Raw genomic sequence first — 16707 nt, forward strand, 5'->3', positions numbered from 1 at the left:
GAGAAGAGGCCTTCTAGAGCAAGCCATGTGAGTAGGGGGAGTGGAGAAACTCATCCATGAGAACCTGAGTCATGTTTAGCCACCATGTTGATAGTCCCAGGGAGGCAAGTGGGGCCCTAGGGAGGGGTGGGTGCTCTGTGGGATGATATTGTCCCAACAGTAGCATTTTCCACAGCTTGTCTGGGAGGGTGTCCTCTTCAGGGAACCAGGTCTGGGCTGGCCATCCAGTTCTGACTTTCCTGCTGACTCGCTGCTTTTATGAGATCCTCACTTTTCCTTTCACAGTATCTCCAGAACACTAACAAATCAAATTCCTGTATTTCAAACAAAATCACAGCAGATGAATAACTCCAGGAGTTCTCTCCTATAGACAAAGTGATTGCTCCTCCTTTCTGTCTTTCCCCAGTATTTCTATACAGCTGGTCTATTTCTATAGTCTTGGTAGATAGCCTAGAGATCATGTCTTCTCTTCCCTCCTCCCATCTCTTTTCACTTTTTTCTTCCAACACTTTCACCTGGAGGGCGACCAGAGTTAAGGCTATGGCTGCAGTAGGTCCAGGATGGATGGGAGTGGAATCTTCCAGGGACCTTGCCTTAGTCAAGGGCCAGGGCTGTGCCTGCCTCTCCCCACCTTTACCAGGTTTCTTGGGCACCAGTCAGAGTCCAGCACATTGTCGTCACTGTGCACAACTGTCCTTGGTCTCCTCTTTGATGCAAAGAACATATAAGGATTCTAATCTCAACCTTCCGGGGACTAAGGTCTCAGGCCGAGTGGGGGGCCCTGGCTGGCCAGCTCATGGCTGTTTCAGTGGGTGAGGCACTTGGCATCTGGAATAACCTATGGCAGTGGGAGTACAGCCTTGAGAAGGCATGGGGCTCATTTGCTGGCTAGGCACCCATGAGCCTTTTCATACCCAGCAGCCTGGGAGGAAACCAGGGAAATCCCTAAGGAAACTACAAGAACTTCAGGAAGGTGACATGGTCAACATACAAAAATGAAGTGTTATTACACATAACTACAAGTAAAAAACGGGGAATCAAAAGTTTAAAATACCATTTTAATAGCTCCATACATGTAATATGTATGTATAAATCTTAAAAATTATGCATAGGATCTATATGCCAAAAATAACAAAACGCTGATTAAATAAATCAAATATTACCTAATTAATTCATTCATTCATTAATAGAGACACATACCGTGTTAGTGGACTGGTAGACCCAACCTAGTAAAGATGTCAATTCTCACTCAATTGATCTATATATTCAAAGATAGATCCATCAAAATTGCAGCAGGATTTTTGTAAATATAAATAGGCTGATTCCAAAAGTTCATGGAAGGGAAAAGGAACTAGAATACCTAAAACAATTATAATATGCTGTTAAACACAGATGCAAAAGTCCTCAACAAAATACTAGCAAACTGAATTCAACAGCATATTAACAGAATTATGCACCATGATCAAGTGGAATTTATCCTGGGGATGCAAAAGCTCCTTGATATTGTTCCTGGCAATGACTTTATGACTGTGACTCCAAAAACTCAGGCAACAAAAGCAAAAATAAACACATGGAGTTCAATCAAACTGGAAAAGTTTCTGCACAGCAAAGGAAACAATCAATGAGATGGAAAGGCAACCTACGGAATTGGAGGAAATACTTGCAAACCATATGTCTGATAGAGAGCTAATATCCAAAATATATAAGGAAGTCATATAATTCAACAGGAAAAAAAATTAAAATAGGCAAAATATCTGAATGGACATTTCTCTAAAGAAGGCCAAGAGGCATATAAAAAGTGATCAACATCACTAATCATCGGGGAAATGAAAATCAAAACTACAATGAGGTATCATCTTACCTCTTAGAATAGCTATTATCAAAAAGTCAAATGATAAGCTTTGGTAAGGATGGGGATGAAAGAACACCCTTGTATATTGGTTGCTGGGAGTCTCTATTGGCACCGACATTATGGAAAACAGTGTGGAAGTTTTTCAGAAAATGAAAAATAACCCCCGTGATCCACCAATCCCAGCTCTGGGTAAATATCCAAAGAAATTAAAATTGGGATCTCAGAGAGACATCTGCACTCCCATGTTCATTGCAGCATTATTCACAGTAGCAAAGGTATGGAAACAACCTACATGTCCATCAGTGGATGGATGGATGAATAAAGAAACTGTTACTATTCAGACATAAAAAAATGAAATCCTGTCATGTGCAGCAATATGGATGAAACTGAAGGACATTATACTAAGTAAAATAAATCAGGCACAAAAGGACAAATACTGCATGATCTCATTTACATGGGGAATCTAAATAAATCAACCTCATAGAAACAGAGAGTAGAAAAGTGGTTGTCAAGGGCTGGGAGTTGGTGGAAATGGAGGAATCCTGGTCAATGGCTACAAAATTTCAGTCATAAGATGAGTAAGTTCTGGAGATCTGATATACAGCATGGTTACTATAGTTAATAATAACGTATTATATGTACTTGAAGTTTGCTAAGAGAGTAGATCTTAAGTGTATTCACCACATGTAAAAAGTGACTATACAGGCATTTTTATTTGTCAAAAAGTTATAAAAAGCATAATAAATTTGGAAGTTTGGAAGAATTACACCCCCTGATTTTACGATAAGCCTATAGTAATCAAGACCTTGTGATGTTGGTTAAGGGATGGACACAGATCAATGAAACTGAGTAGAGAGCCCAGAAGTACACCCATATAAGTATGGCCTGTAGAGTTTTACCAAGACCTAAAGCAATTCAATTGACACATGTTGGTCGTTTCAGTAAATGGTATTGGAACAATTAGATATCCAGCTGTAAAAAGTGTATCATAGGCCTAAAAGTTAAATGAAAAAGAACAACACTTTTAAAGAAAGCATTGCAGAAAATCTCATGACCTGGACTAGGCAAAGAGGTCTTGAACATGACAACAACAGTAGGATTCATAGAGGAAACAAATAAATTAGAATTTCTCAAAATTAAACACTTTCGCTCTTAGACAATAAAAAGTCAAAAAGTCAACAATGGAGGAGAAGTAAATATTTGCAAATCGTATATCCAACAAAGGATTTGTATCTAGAATACATAATGAGCTCTCAAAACTTAACAATTAAAAAACACGTGACCCAGTTTTTTTGTTGCTGCTTGTTGTTTTTGAGACAGAGTCTCACTCTTTTTTTTTTTTAGACGGTATCTTGCTCTGTCACCCAGGCTGGAGTGGTGTGATCTCAGCTCACTGCAACCTCCACCTCCCGGGTTCAAGCGATTCTCCTGCCTCAGCCTCCTGAGTACAGGTGTGTGCCACCATGCCCGGCTAATTTTTGTATTTTTTTAGTAGAGACGGGGTTTCACCATATTGGTCAGGCTGGTCTCAGATTCCTGACCTCATGATCCACCCACCTCAGCTTCCCAAAGTGCTGGGATTACAGGCATGAGCCACCGTGCCCAGCCTAACTCAGTTTTGATAAGGAGCAAAATACCTCAATCAGTACTTCACCAAAGTGGGCATATGATGTAAAATAAGCACATAAAAAATTGTTTTACATCATTAGCCATCAGAAAAACGTAAACTAAAATCAAAATGAGTTAATACTACACATATTGGAAAATGATTAAAATTTTAAAATTGACATTACTAAGTGCTAGCAAGGATAAAGAACAACTTGAAACTCATACATTACTGTGGGAATGTAAAATGTTATAGTCATTGCAGAAGATGATTTGGTAATTTTCCAAAAACATACACTTACCATATGACTCAGCAATGCCACTCCTGGGAGAAATAACAATGTTTGTTCACACAAAAGCCTACACCTCAATTTTTATAACAGTTCTATTCATATTTGCACAAAATCTGCAAACAACCCAAATATACTTCCATGGGTGTTGGCTAAACAAACTGTGCTGCATCCATACAATGCTATACTACTTACCAAAAAAAAGAAAGAAAAAAGAAAAAGAAAAGAAAGAAAGATACATACAACTTGGATCAAACTCAAAGGCACTTTTGCTGACAAGTGTACTCATAATAAAATAGCAAGAAAATCCTCTTGATTATTACAGTCCTCATTTCTATCACGGGTCACATCATGGTAGCTGGTTTTCATAAGCATCATCTTCTGCTGCCCATTTTGTATCTCTTTTGCCTTCAGCAACCACCTCAGCTGATCGTGGTTCTGTACCTAGCAGGGTGTTCCCTTTTCTCCACATCCTCGCCAGCATTTATTACTGTCTTCTGGATAAAAGCCATTTTAACTGGGGTGAGATGATATGTCACTGTAGTTTTGACTTGCATTTCTCCGATGATCAATGATGTTGGACACCTTTTCATATCTTATTTGACATTTGTATGTCTTCTTTGGAGAAACGTCTATTCAGATCTTTAGCCCATTTTTAAATTGAATTGTTAGATTTTTTTTCTTATAGAGTTGTTTGAGCTCCTTATATATTCTGGTTACGAATCCCTTCTCAGATGAGTACTTTGCAAATAGTTTCTCCCATTCTGTGGGTTGTCCCTTGACTTTGGTGATTGTTTCCTTTGATGTGCAGAAGCTTTTTAACTTGATGTGATTCCATTTGCCCGTTTTTACTTTGGTTGCCTGTACTGGTGGGGTATTACTCAAGAAATCATTGCCCACACCAATGTCCTGGGGAGTTTTCCAAATGTTTTCTTTTAGTAGTTTCAAAGTTTGAGGTCTTAGATTTAAGTCTTTAATCCATTTTGATTTGACTTTTATATGCGGTGAGAGATAAGGGTCTAGTTTCATTCTTCTGCATATGGATATCCAGTTATCCCAGCACCATTTATAGAAGAGATTATCCTTTCCCCAGTGTATATGCTTGACACCTTTGTCAAAAACGAGTTCACTGTAGATGTATGGATTTGTTCCTGGATTCTCTATTCTCTTCCATTGGTCTATGTGTCTGTGTTTATGGCAGTACCAAGCTGTTTTTGTTACTATTGCTCTGTAGTATAATTTGAAGTCAGGTAATGTGATTCCTCCAGTTTTGTTGTCTTTGCTCAGGATAGCTTTGCCTATTCTGGGTCTTTTGCAGTGCCATGTAAATTTCAGGATTTTTTTTCTATTTTGGCAGAGAATATCATGGGTATTTTGATAGGGACTGTGTTGAATCTGTAGATTGCTTTAGGTAGTATGTATATTTTGATAATATTGATTCTTCCAATCCATGAACACGGAATATCTTTCCATATTTTTGTGTCCTCTTCAGTTTCTTCCACTAATATTTTATAGTTTTCATTGTAGAGATCTTTCACTTCTTCAGGTAAGGCAATTCCTAGGTATTTAATTTTCTTTGTAGCGATTGTAAATGGGATTGCTTTCTTGATTTGTTTTACAGATTGTTCACCATTGGCATATAAAAATGCTAATTTTTGTATGCTGATTTTGCATCCTGCAACTTTACTGAATATTTTTCAGTTCTAATAAGTTTTTTGGAGAAGTCTTTAGGTTTTTTCCAAATACAAGAACATATCATCTGCAAACAAGGATAATTTGAATTCTTCCTTTCCAGTTTGGATGCCCTTTCTTTCTTTCTCTTGTCTGACTGCAATAGCTAGGAATTCCAGTACTATGTTAAATAAAAATTATGAAAGTGGGCATCCTTGTCATATTCCAGAGCTTAGAGGAAAAACTTTCAGTTTTTCCCCATTCAGTCTGATACTAGCTGTGCATCTGTCATATATGGCTTTTATTGTATTGAGGTACGTTCCTTCTATACTCAGTTTTTTGAGGGATTTTATCATGAAAGATGTTACATTTTATTGAATGCTTTTTCAGTATCAATTGAAATGATCATATGGTTTTTGTCCTTCATTCTGTTGACATGATGTATCACATTGATTGATTTGTGTATGTTGAATCATACTGGCATCCCTGCGATAAATCCCACTTGGTCATGGTACCTAAGCTGCAATATAAAATCCCCTTTACTCTTCTCTCTGCTTTTCTCAAGCAGAAAGAGTCTCTCCCTGTAGCCACCACAGCTGGGAAATTGCTGGGTCACACCTGAAGCCAGCACATCTCTGAGTGTCACCCAAGGTCCATAGCAAATACTGTCTGGGTACCCCTGCTGACCATTCAAGGCCCAAGGGATATTTAGTCAGCGGGTGATGAATCCTGTCAGGACTGGTTCCTTTGCTTCAAGGCAGTGGGTTCCCTTCTAGCTCAAGAGGTGTCTAGAAATGTCATCTGTTAGCTAGGGTCTGGAATGGGGTCCTCAGGACTCTGCCTGGTGCCCTATCCTGCTGTGGCTGAACTAGTATCCAAGTTGCAAGGGAAAGTCCTCTTTACTCTTCCCTCTCCTCTCTTGAGTTTCCTGTACCTGCAAGCTGTACTGCCTGCGGCTGGGGGGGGAGAGGTGGTGCGAGCACCCGCTTGGCCACCCCGGTTGTTGTCTCACTAGGTTACATGCCCCCCAAGTCCACTGGCTCTGAGCTTAGCCCAGCACCAGGACTTGCTCAAGAATTGTAATCCTTGTGGCCTAGACTGCCTTTCATTTAGCACCAAGGACCATTTTAGCCCACAGTGACGAGGCTTGAGGAACTCAGGTTCTGACCGCTGGTTAGGGCTTGTCCAAATGCTCCCTCTGTGGGTACTGGCTGATTTATGCCTGGTGTTGCTTTCTGCTGTGACAGGGCAGTAGTCAGTTCCAACACAAAGTCCCACAATCACTGCCCTCTCTCTCCCTTAAACACAGAGATTCTCTTTCTGTGCCACACAGCCACTGCTGGGACATGGGGTAGGGGTGGTGTTAGCAATTCAAGACTGTCTTTGCTACCCTCTTCAGTGCCCCTTTCATTGGTATGAAGTTAAAACCAGGTACTATGATCACTCACCTGATTTTTCATTCTCATTAAAATGTTCTTTGTGTGGACAGTTGTTCAATTTGATCTTCCTGCAGGGAGGACAATTGGTGGAGGCTTCTGTTTGGCCATCTTGTTCTGCCTGCAAGCCAAAAGTATTTTTAACATTAGAAAGAAATTCAATTGTAATTATGTACATACAAGATACAGTGGAAAAACATTTGGTCATTTCGATGAGTACAGAAAAAGCCTCTGAAAGAAATACTATGCGATTTCAAATTAACAACTTTTAGCAAACTAAGATGAAGAGGAACTTCCATTTCCTAAAATTGGCAGCAACCATATTTAAATACGAACTGTTAGAAGAAGCATTCACATTCATGTCAGGCACAAGTCACTGACATATGCTGTCATGGCTACCGTCCATAGCTGCAGTGGGTAACAAAAATGCAAAAGAGTCAGAGCTATGGATATCAAAATGAAAAAGAGGTATGAAGATTGAAAAGAAACACAGTATTTGTTGAGAATATGATTATCGATCAAGAAAATTCAAAGGAAAAGACACATGGAATATTCAAATAATTAAGAGGATTCAGAAAACAGCAAATGGTAGATCACTATAGCAAAATCAAGAGGATTGCCACACAAAAGCAACTTAGAACATATAAAACAGAAAATATAGCATTCAAAAAAGCAATAAAATCCAAAATTAAACAGAAGCCTAACAAAAATATATGAGATATTAACGGAGGCAACTGTATAAGTTTACTGATAGATTCTGGAAAAAAATTTCCAAGTAAATGGAGGAGTATCCCATATTCGTTGATGGAAAACAGAATATTGCAAGGATGTCAATTCTGCTTAAATTATGTACAGATCTAGTGCCTTACCTGTAGCTGTCAAAATAACAATCAAGTTCAGGCTGCTGTGTTCTGTTCCCAAAATCAATTCTGAAAAACTATACAATGGAAAAAGAAAAAAAAAAAAAGTATTAGCAATAAAATCTAAACAACAAAACAGAGAAATCCCTGGGGAGACTAAGACTTTCTTGAACTGGTACTTGTGTTTGGGGCATGCGGTAGTGGCAGAGAAGTTGGGGAGGTCTGTAGCCTGTGCTGACAGCACACTACGGAATGGGTAGAAAAAAAATTTTAAACTCCCACCCCATTATTATTGCCTAATATGAGGCAGCATCTCACAATGTGATGCCAGTAGCCCTGGGGTAATATCAGGACACCAGGAATCTTGGTGTGATTGAGACACGATGGCTCCAGAGTTCTGTTAATACCCACTTGAAACCATCTTAGTAGGTGAGGCCTGGCCTTCCAAAAATATAATTTAAATAGAATATAAAGAATGAACTAGAAATGGAATAGCGTGAGTGAATCATACATAGTATGAGTAGATATTGTTTAATAAGTATATGTAATACATATTTACACATTTATCTGTAAAGATATATACATGTGAATACATAAAATTCATATATAATAGACATATATACATACATAGGAGTTTATGTATCTAAACATAAGCGTAGTCTACATATATGACATATAGTGTACACATACAATTAGCAGAAATGTAAAATTTATTTCTCACTGTATGAATGCGGATTAAAATATGCAAGTCACTAAACTGTATAATGAAATGTCAGATAAATTCAAAATGCAGGACTCCTCAATTCTCTTGCTGCTGCTCAGCCTCTTCAGTGTAAAAATAAACCCTTTAGGACAAAAGGTTTGACAAGTCAACTTCTGGCTGGGGAGGAGCCCCCGTGGGAAGGTGTCTATCTTCTCTCAGAGGTCACTACAATCACAGGTGCTGCAGCTCCCCAGGGAGCACCTGGCCTGGGACCCGCAGCCATTCTCTGCAAGGGGTACAGCTGGGCAAATACTCAGAGGTGACAGAAACTGAGCATCCTCCACCCATCACTTCATCAAAGAGTCAGGAGCCAGGAGGAGGGCCCTCCTGAGTGAGGATTGGGGGTCCACTCACCCCACATAGAGGGGCCACAGAATCCAGTTCAGCCCCTCCTGTCAGCCTTGGAAGACCCTGGCAATGTTGTCGCCCCGACCATATCCCTCCCTCCACTGCCACCTCAGGGGACTTGGAGTCAGTGCTTTGGTCTGAGGGGAGCAGACACCATCCGCACAGGATGGGATCCAGGCTCTGCCAGGCATCAAGGTCAGGACCCTGAGGATGACTGAGAGTCCGCACCCCCTTGACCTCGACCCCCACCTCCACCCTCACGACCCCCACCCCCATTTCCACCCCCACTCATAGCAGAATCCGGTACACCTGCAGTCAACCCGAGGAAGCCCCAGGCTTGGTGGCCGGCTGCGACGCCTAGGGGTCAGAGAAGCGAGGGTCTCGGTCTGAGGGGCGGCTTGAGATCGGCAGAGGGAAGTGGACCCAGGCTCTGTGAGGAGGCAAGGTGAGAGGCTGAGGGAGGACTGAGGACGCCTCCACCTCAGATAGAGGGCCCCAAATCATTCAGCGTCGCCCCTGCTGCCAGCCCTGCACCACCTGGGGGCGTGCTTCTCAGTCTGGGTCACCCCCCGGCACCCTGCCAACCCCTGCCGCTTATGCCACAGGGGACTCTGGAGTCAGAGCTTGGTGTGACCAAAGCAGGGGTGGTTAGGAGAGGGTAGGGCCCAGGTTCTGCCAGGCTTCAAGGTGAGGACCCTGAGGAACGACTGAGGGCCCTCCTCATCGCCAGGCCCACCGTCACCGCCAGGACCTACAGCCTCAGGATCCCCACCCCTATCCCCATCATCACCCCCATCCTCGCCCCCACCCCTCCTCCATTCCCATTCCCATTCCCATTCCCACCCCGACAGAATCAGGTTTTGCCCCTGCTGTCAACGCAGGAAAGCCCCAGATGCCCGGATGTGACGCCACTGATTTGCGCCTCAGGGATCAGAGGGAAGCAAGGGCCTGGTTTTGAGGGGCGGCCTAAGAGCGGCGGAGGAAAGCGGGCCCAGGCTTTGTGTGAAGGAAAGGTGAGGCGCTGAGGGAGAACTCGGGACGCCACGTTGCAAGCCAAGATAGAGGATCCTAAATAATCCAGCACCAGCACTGCTGCCAACCCAGGACCACCCCGGGGGCGGACTTCTCAGGCTGGGCCTCCCCCAGCTCTCTGCCACTTAAACCTCAGGGGACTCTGGAGTCAGAGGTTGGTGTGACCAGGGCAGGGCTGCCTAGGAGAGGGCAGCAGCCAGGCTCTGCCAGCCATCACATTCAGGACCCTCAGAGAGGGTTGAGGGCTCCACAGAGCGGGGCTCTGTCCTTGCTGTCACCCCTGGGAATTTCCGGGCATGGTGGCCAGGCATGTGGATCCTGGCATCTGAATCCAGGGCTGACGGAGGGAAGGGGCTTCATGTCATGAGCACGGCTCGTGGGGAGCAGAGGGAGGGCCCGGGCCCTGCTGGGAGACAAGGGAGACCTGAGAGAGGCCTGAGGGCACCCAGGACCTCAGGACAGGGGGCCCACCCTCCCCCTGTTTGAGACTGAGGTGCCTCCTCATTTGGCCTTGGGAATCTGAGGGATGAAGACTCAGCTCAGCAGGCTGGGGTGGGGCCCAAGCCTGCCAGGAGTCAAGGGCAGGAAGAAGAGGGAGGACTGACGGGAACTTGCAGTCCAAATCAGTGGGGACCTCGACCCTGGGAGGTCCCAGGCACAGTGGCCACATGTGGCCTGAACTCGCTGTGCCTTTGGGGTGTCAGGGAGGAGAGGGCTGTGGTTTGGAGAGTGGGGCCTCAGGTCAGCAGAGAGAGGAGTTCCAGAGCTCTGAAGGATGACTCAGAAGACCTTTCTTCCCAGACTTAGGAAACCTGCCCCTACTGTCAGTCCTGGGAGGCCTCGGCAGGACTGTGGGGAAGGGATGCTGTCCCACCACTTTCTCCCTGAGGGTATCAGGAACATGGTGGCCTTGGCATACAGTTCAGCAGAAGGGAAAGAGCGGGGCCCTGTCGGGATTCAATCTGAATACCTGGAAGACACCCAGACAGTGGAGGCCCCCCGAAACCTGCACCTTCTGTCAGCTTTGGGAATCCCACGCAGGGGTGACGGTGTGGTGCCCTCTCACCTCTACCTCCCAGGTCTCAGTGAGGTGGGGGCCTTGGTCTGAGGGGCGTCCTCAGCTCAGCAGAGGTAGCCACACCTGGTCAGCACAGGGTAGAGTCCAGGGTCTTCCAGGAGTGATTGGGAGGAAGTTTGGTAAGGACTGAAGATAAGAAGTTACCTCCACATCATAAAGAAGAAGGGAACTTGCAGAGCCGCCCAGCTTCCCCTGTTCTCAGCCCTGGGAGGCCCCAGGCAGGGATGGCATGTGGCATGCCTTTATTTCTGCCATGTGGTTGGAGGCGGGAGGTCTCAGGGAGGTGAGGACCTTGGTCCCAGTGACACTGACAGGCCAGTAGAGGGAGCCACACCAGGTCAGCAGAGGGAGGAGTCCAAGGATCTGCAGGACCCAAGGTGTGCACCTTTCATGAGGACTGGAGGTACCCCCATCCCAGAAAGAAGAGACCCCGCAGAGTCTGCTGTCCTTGTTCTTGGCTCTGGGGGGACCTGATCCACGGTAGCCCTAAGTGGCAATCTCACTTGTGCCATGGGCAGGAAGTTAGAGAACCCTCAGGGAGATGTGTAAAGGGGAGATGTCTGCTCACCTCACGGGGCTGAGGGTTGAGGACCGGCAGGTCCCGGCAGGAGTAAAGATGAATAACCCACAGGAGGACTTTGGAACTTCCACCCTATAGAACAAAAGGGGGCAGCCCCTGGTGTCAGCCCTGAACACCCCATGGAAGGTTGATGGGATGTGAGTCCTCCTCACTTCGGCTTTGGGATCTCAGGGAAGTGAGGACCTTGGTCTCAGTGGGTTACTCAGGCCAACACAGGGACCCCCATCTGATTGACAGACAGAGTGGACCCAGGATCTGCTAAGACCCTAGGTGAGGAACCTGAGGGAGGATGAAGGGTACCCCTGGACCAGAAGGCAGATGGAGGCCCCACAGAAATCTGCCTTGCCCCTGTTGTTCCCCCAGAGAGCATGGTCAGACCTGTCAGTTGAGGCCTCCTCTCTTATACCAGGATCAGTGGTCTCAGGGAGGGGGAGGCCTTGGTTGGAGGGGCTGCATTTAGGTCAGAGGGAGGGTCCCAGGCTCAGCCAGCAGTCAAGCTGAGGACTAAGTGGACCCCACACAGAGAATGCAAATGACCCAGCCCTGCCCTGCCTTTTCTGTCAGGCATGGGAAACTGCAGGGAACAGTGGGTGGATGGAATCCCCTCACTTCCTTTACTGGTGTATCTTGGAGATAGGGCTTTGACTTAAGGTGGTGGCCTCAGGTCAACAGGAAGAGTCCCGGGATCTGCAGGCATCAAGATGTGGACCAAGCAGGTTCCTCATCTCAGGACATACGGACCCACCTGAATATGGCCACCTCTTACTGTCCTTGCTGTGAAGCCTTGAGCAGGTGTGGCCAGATGTGGGTCCCCTCATGCCCTTCTGTTCCATATCAGGGATATGAGCTCTTGATCTGAGATTTTCTCAGGCCAGCAAAGGGGCAGGATTCAGGCCCTGCTAGGAGAAATGTGAAGGCCCTGGGTGAGCATAGAAGGGACCATCTATGCAAATGAGTGGGGGAACTGACAGAGTCCAGCCCACCCTCCTGACAGTGCTGGGGGACTGAGGCAGTGCTTGCAGCCTGCACCCTGAGGACCCCTTGATTCCTCTTCTAGGAGCTCCAGGAACTTGGAGGTGAGGCTTTAGTCTGAGTCAGTGTCCTCAAGTCACAGAGCAGAGGAGACCCAGGCAGTGTCAGCAGTCAAGTTGAGGTGTTTACCCTGAATGTATACCAAGGGTCCCACCCACCCATAATGGATGGGACTCCAGAGCGCCCAGCCCCACCGGCCCTACCATCAGTGTTGGAGCCTTGGCCTCTGCTGGCTGGCTGTAACCTCAGGAGCTGTCTCACTTCTCTTCAGATTCTCAGGGGACAGGCTGACCAGGAGGACAGGAACCCAAGGAGGCCCTAGAGGAGCACTGAAGGAGAAAATCCATAAATAGGCGTTTGTTAGAGCCTCCAAGGTTTGGTTCTTAGCTGAGGTCTCTCACACGCTCCCTCTCTTCCCAGACCTGTGGATCCCCATTACCCAGCTCCTGCCCACACTCCCGTCTGCTGCCCTGACCAGAGTCATCATGCCTCTTGGGCAGAGGAGTCAGCACTACATGCCTGAGGAAGGCCGTGAGGCCCAAGGAGAGACCCCTGGCCTGGTGGGTGGGCAGGATCCTGTGCCTGAGGAGGAGGAGGCTGCTTCTTCTTCCTCTAGTCTGACCATGGGCACCCTGGAGTTGTGTGCTCCTGGGGCACTGAGTCCTCCCCAGAGTATGCAGGGAGCCTCCTCCTCCCCCCACTACCATCGATAACACTCTATGGAACCAATCTGATGAGGGCTCCAGCAACCAAGAAAAGAAGGAGCCAATCACCTTGCCCAACCCAAGTGTCATGGAGTCCTTGCTCCGAGAAGCACTCTGACAAGGTGTCTGATTTAGTTAGTGTCCTGCTCCACAAGTTTCAAATTAAGGAGTCAATCACAACGCCAGAAATGGTGGGTAGTGTCATCAAAAATTACAAAGACTACTTTCCTTTCATTTTCAAGGAATCCTCCGAGTACATGCAGCTGATCTTTGGCAATGACGTGAAGGGAGTGGTCCTCCCCGGTCATTCCTATGTCCTTGTCACCTCCCTGGGCCTCTCCTATGATGGCATGCTGGTTGATGACCTGAGCAAGCCCAAGACGGACCTCCTAATAATTGTCCTGTGTGTGATCTACATGGAGGGCAACTGTGCCCCAGAGGAGGTTATGTGGGAAGCCCTGAATGTGATAGAGGTGTATGCTGGGTGGGAGCACTTCATCTATGGGGAGCCCAGGAAGCTGCTCACCCAGGATTGGGTGCAGGAAAATTACCTGGAGTACTGGCAGGTGCCCAGAAGTGATCCTGCATGCTATGAGTTCCTGTGGGGTCCAAGGGCCCATGCTGAAACCAGCAAGAAGAAAGTCTTGGAGTACGTGACCAAGATCAGTGGAAGAGAACTCACTTCATACCCATTCCTGTATGAAGAGGATTTGAGAGAGGAGGAAGAGAGAGTTTCAGCAGGAGATGCAGCCAGGGTCAGTGAAGGGTGAGGGGTATATACCTTTTAAAAGGTCTTATCTGAGATTCCTTCTATGAGATTCCTTCTATGGAAGAGAGCTCCATCAAAGCCATTTATTTTTAAATTTTGTATTTATTTATTTATTTATTTATTTATTTATTTATTGAGATGGAGTTTCGCTCTTGTTGCCGAGGCTGGAGTGCAGGGACGGGGGTCAATCTTGGCTCACTGCAACCTCCACCACTTGGGTTCAAGCGATTCTCTTGCCTCAGCCTCCCGAGTAGCTTGGATTACAGGCACCCACCACCACACCTGGCTAATTATATATACATATATATATTTAGTAGAGATGGAGTTTCGACATGTTGGCCTGGCTGGTCTTGAACTCCTGACCTCAGGTGATCCGCCTGCCTCAGCCTCCCAAAGTGCTGAGATTACAGGTGTGAGCCACTATGCCAGGACCATCAAAGTCAATTTTAAAAGAGCTTATGTGAGACTGGGCATGGTGGCTCATGCCTGCAGTCCCAGCACTTTGGGAGGCCGAGGCAGGAGGATTGCTTGAGGCCAGGAGTTCGAGATCAGCCTGGGCAACATTGGGAGACTGACTCTATTAAAAAAACAAAATATAAATAAAAATATAAAGAGCGTATGTGAAAAATAATTATTCTTGCTGCACTTTATACAAATGATCAGGCCAAGTATGATAAAACAAATCAGTCTTACCACGATTTGTCTTTAGTAAAAGTGGGAGACTGGAGAGAGAAAAAACATTATGGTGCAAAAACTATGGTACCCCTGTTATTAGATTCTAGTTTCATTAGTTGTTTTCAAGTTTTTTCCTGCAATTTAGACTCACTTTTCTTATTCCTGTGAACTAATCAGTGATCTCTGACTGCTATTTAGAAGAAACAAGAGGGATAGGTAATGTAAAAATCTGGATCAATATTCTAGTTCTGGGCACATACTGAAATCAGATAATGACCCCATATCTGCCTGGTTCTAACAGTTGCCCAGTTCAAGGAAAGCCTTCTTATTTAGTTTACTTGGGATAATTTTACCTATTTTGCTTTACTGTTGTGGAATACATTGGTGTTGTACTCTTGGTGTAGGAGTGCAGGATAAGCTTACTCAATGTTTTCTTAAACTGAACACTTATTAATCTTCCAGATACCGCCTTTTGTCAGAACTCAGAGTTGTGTATGACCCTCACCACACTGACGCTTTCTGACTGAGTTCCTCTCTGCCCTGAATTCAAAAGACTCTCATAATTAGGCGGTAATATCATCACCCATATTCAGCCTGAAGAAGTTACAGAGGATGGATCTTCATCCCTCTACCACCTTTAGGAATAAAGGTTCTCAGATAAAAGAGAGGAGGGAAATGTCAGAGGTGTCTGAACCAGAGCAACTCCATCTTGAATAGGGTCTGGGTAAAATAGGGCTGAGACCTACTGGGCTACATTCCCAGGAGGTAAGGCATTCTTAGTCACAGGATGAGACAGTATGTCAGCACAAGATATAAGTCATACAGACCTTGCTGATAAAACGGGTTGCAGTAAAGAAGCCAGCCCAAACCCACCAAAGCCAAGATGGTAATGAGAGTGACCTCTGGTCATCCTCACTGCTCATTATATGCATTAGCATGCTAAAAGACACTCCCACCGGCACCATGACAGTTTACAGATGCCATGGCAACGTGTGGAAGTTACCCTATATGGCTGAAAAAAAGGAGGAGCCCTCAGTTCCAAGAATTGCCCACTTTTTTCCTGAAAAACTTATGAATAATCCACCCCTTGTTTAGCAAATAATCAAGAAATAACCATAAAAATGGGCAACCAGCCGGACACCATGGCTCAGCCTGTAATCCCAGCACTTTGGGAGGCCAAAGGTCAGGAGATTGAGACCATCCTGGCTAACACAGTGAAACCCCGTCTCTACTAAAAATACAAAAAATTTGCCGGGCGGGGTGGCAAGCACCTGTAGTCCAGCGACTTGGGAGAATGGGGCAGGAGAATGGTGTGAACCAGGGAGGCAGAGCTTTCAGTGAGCCGAGATCACGCCACTGCAATCCAGCCTGGGCGACAGAGTGAGACTCAGTCTCAAAAAAAAAAAAAAAAAAAAAAAAAAAGGACAACCAGCAGCAGCCATTCTTTTATTTCTTTACTTTCTTAATAAACTTGCTCTCACTTTACTCTAAAAAATAAAAATAAAAGGAAAAGACAGTTAATTCTCAGCTTTTTATTCATGTGTTGTTCTATAAAATTAAACCATATATGTGTACCTGGATTTTCTTGGCTTATTCAAGGATGTAGGAGAAATTATATCTTAAATGGAAGTCCTGGTCACTGGCTCATTCTTTCTCAAACATTCACTGAACATCTGCTCTTTGGAAGGCCCTATGTTAGTGGAGATACTGGAATAAGTCAGACCCACCCCTACCCGAAGGGTGGTAGAATCTAGGAGCTATAGTCATAAAATTAAGTTGGTGAGATGTCCTCTAAGACCTAGAGGAAAAGTAAGAGAGGGCAGAATGTGTGGTGCCCTGGTGAGAGTGGTGGAGTGTAAATGCCCTGGGCGAGGGCCTTTCAGGCTTTGGGAAACTGCAGTTCCTTCTGAGGACGCTGATTCTAATGAAGCTGGGTGGGCCCAGGGCCAGATTCTCAAACAGTGAGAGAAAAGCCTGGAATGGAAAACTGCTCTGGGCAGTTCATTATGGTC

The 16707-nt window shown here is 45.6% G+C and overlaps 1 long non-coding RNA gene across 1 annotated transcript; it reads right to left on the reverse strand.

Annotated features, from left to right (window-relative positions):
• Positions 1-6426: 6426 nt before the first annotated feature.
• LOC126945447 (uncharacterized) lies at positions 6427-13945 on the reverse strand. Its single transcript, XR_007722451.1, has 6 exons — positions 13803-13945; positions 12751-12876; positions 12261-12411; positions 9135-9255; positions 7724-7791; positions 6427-6975 (listed from the first exon to the last, which is right to left on the reverse strand). It is a non-coding gene; the product is annotated as an uncharacterized LOC126945447 (long non-coding RNA).
• Positions 13946-16707: the final 2762 nt, after the last annotated feature.

This window comes from Macaca thibetana, chromosome X, assembly GCF_024542745.1.
Source record: "Macaca thibetana thibetana isolate TM-01 chromosome X, ASM2454274v1, whole genome shotgun sequence".
Classification (NCBI taxonomy): domain Eukaryota; kingdom Metazoa; phylum Chordata; class Mammalia; order Primates; family Cercopithecidae; genus Macaca; species Macaca thibetana.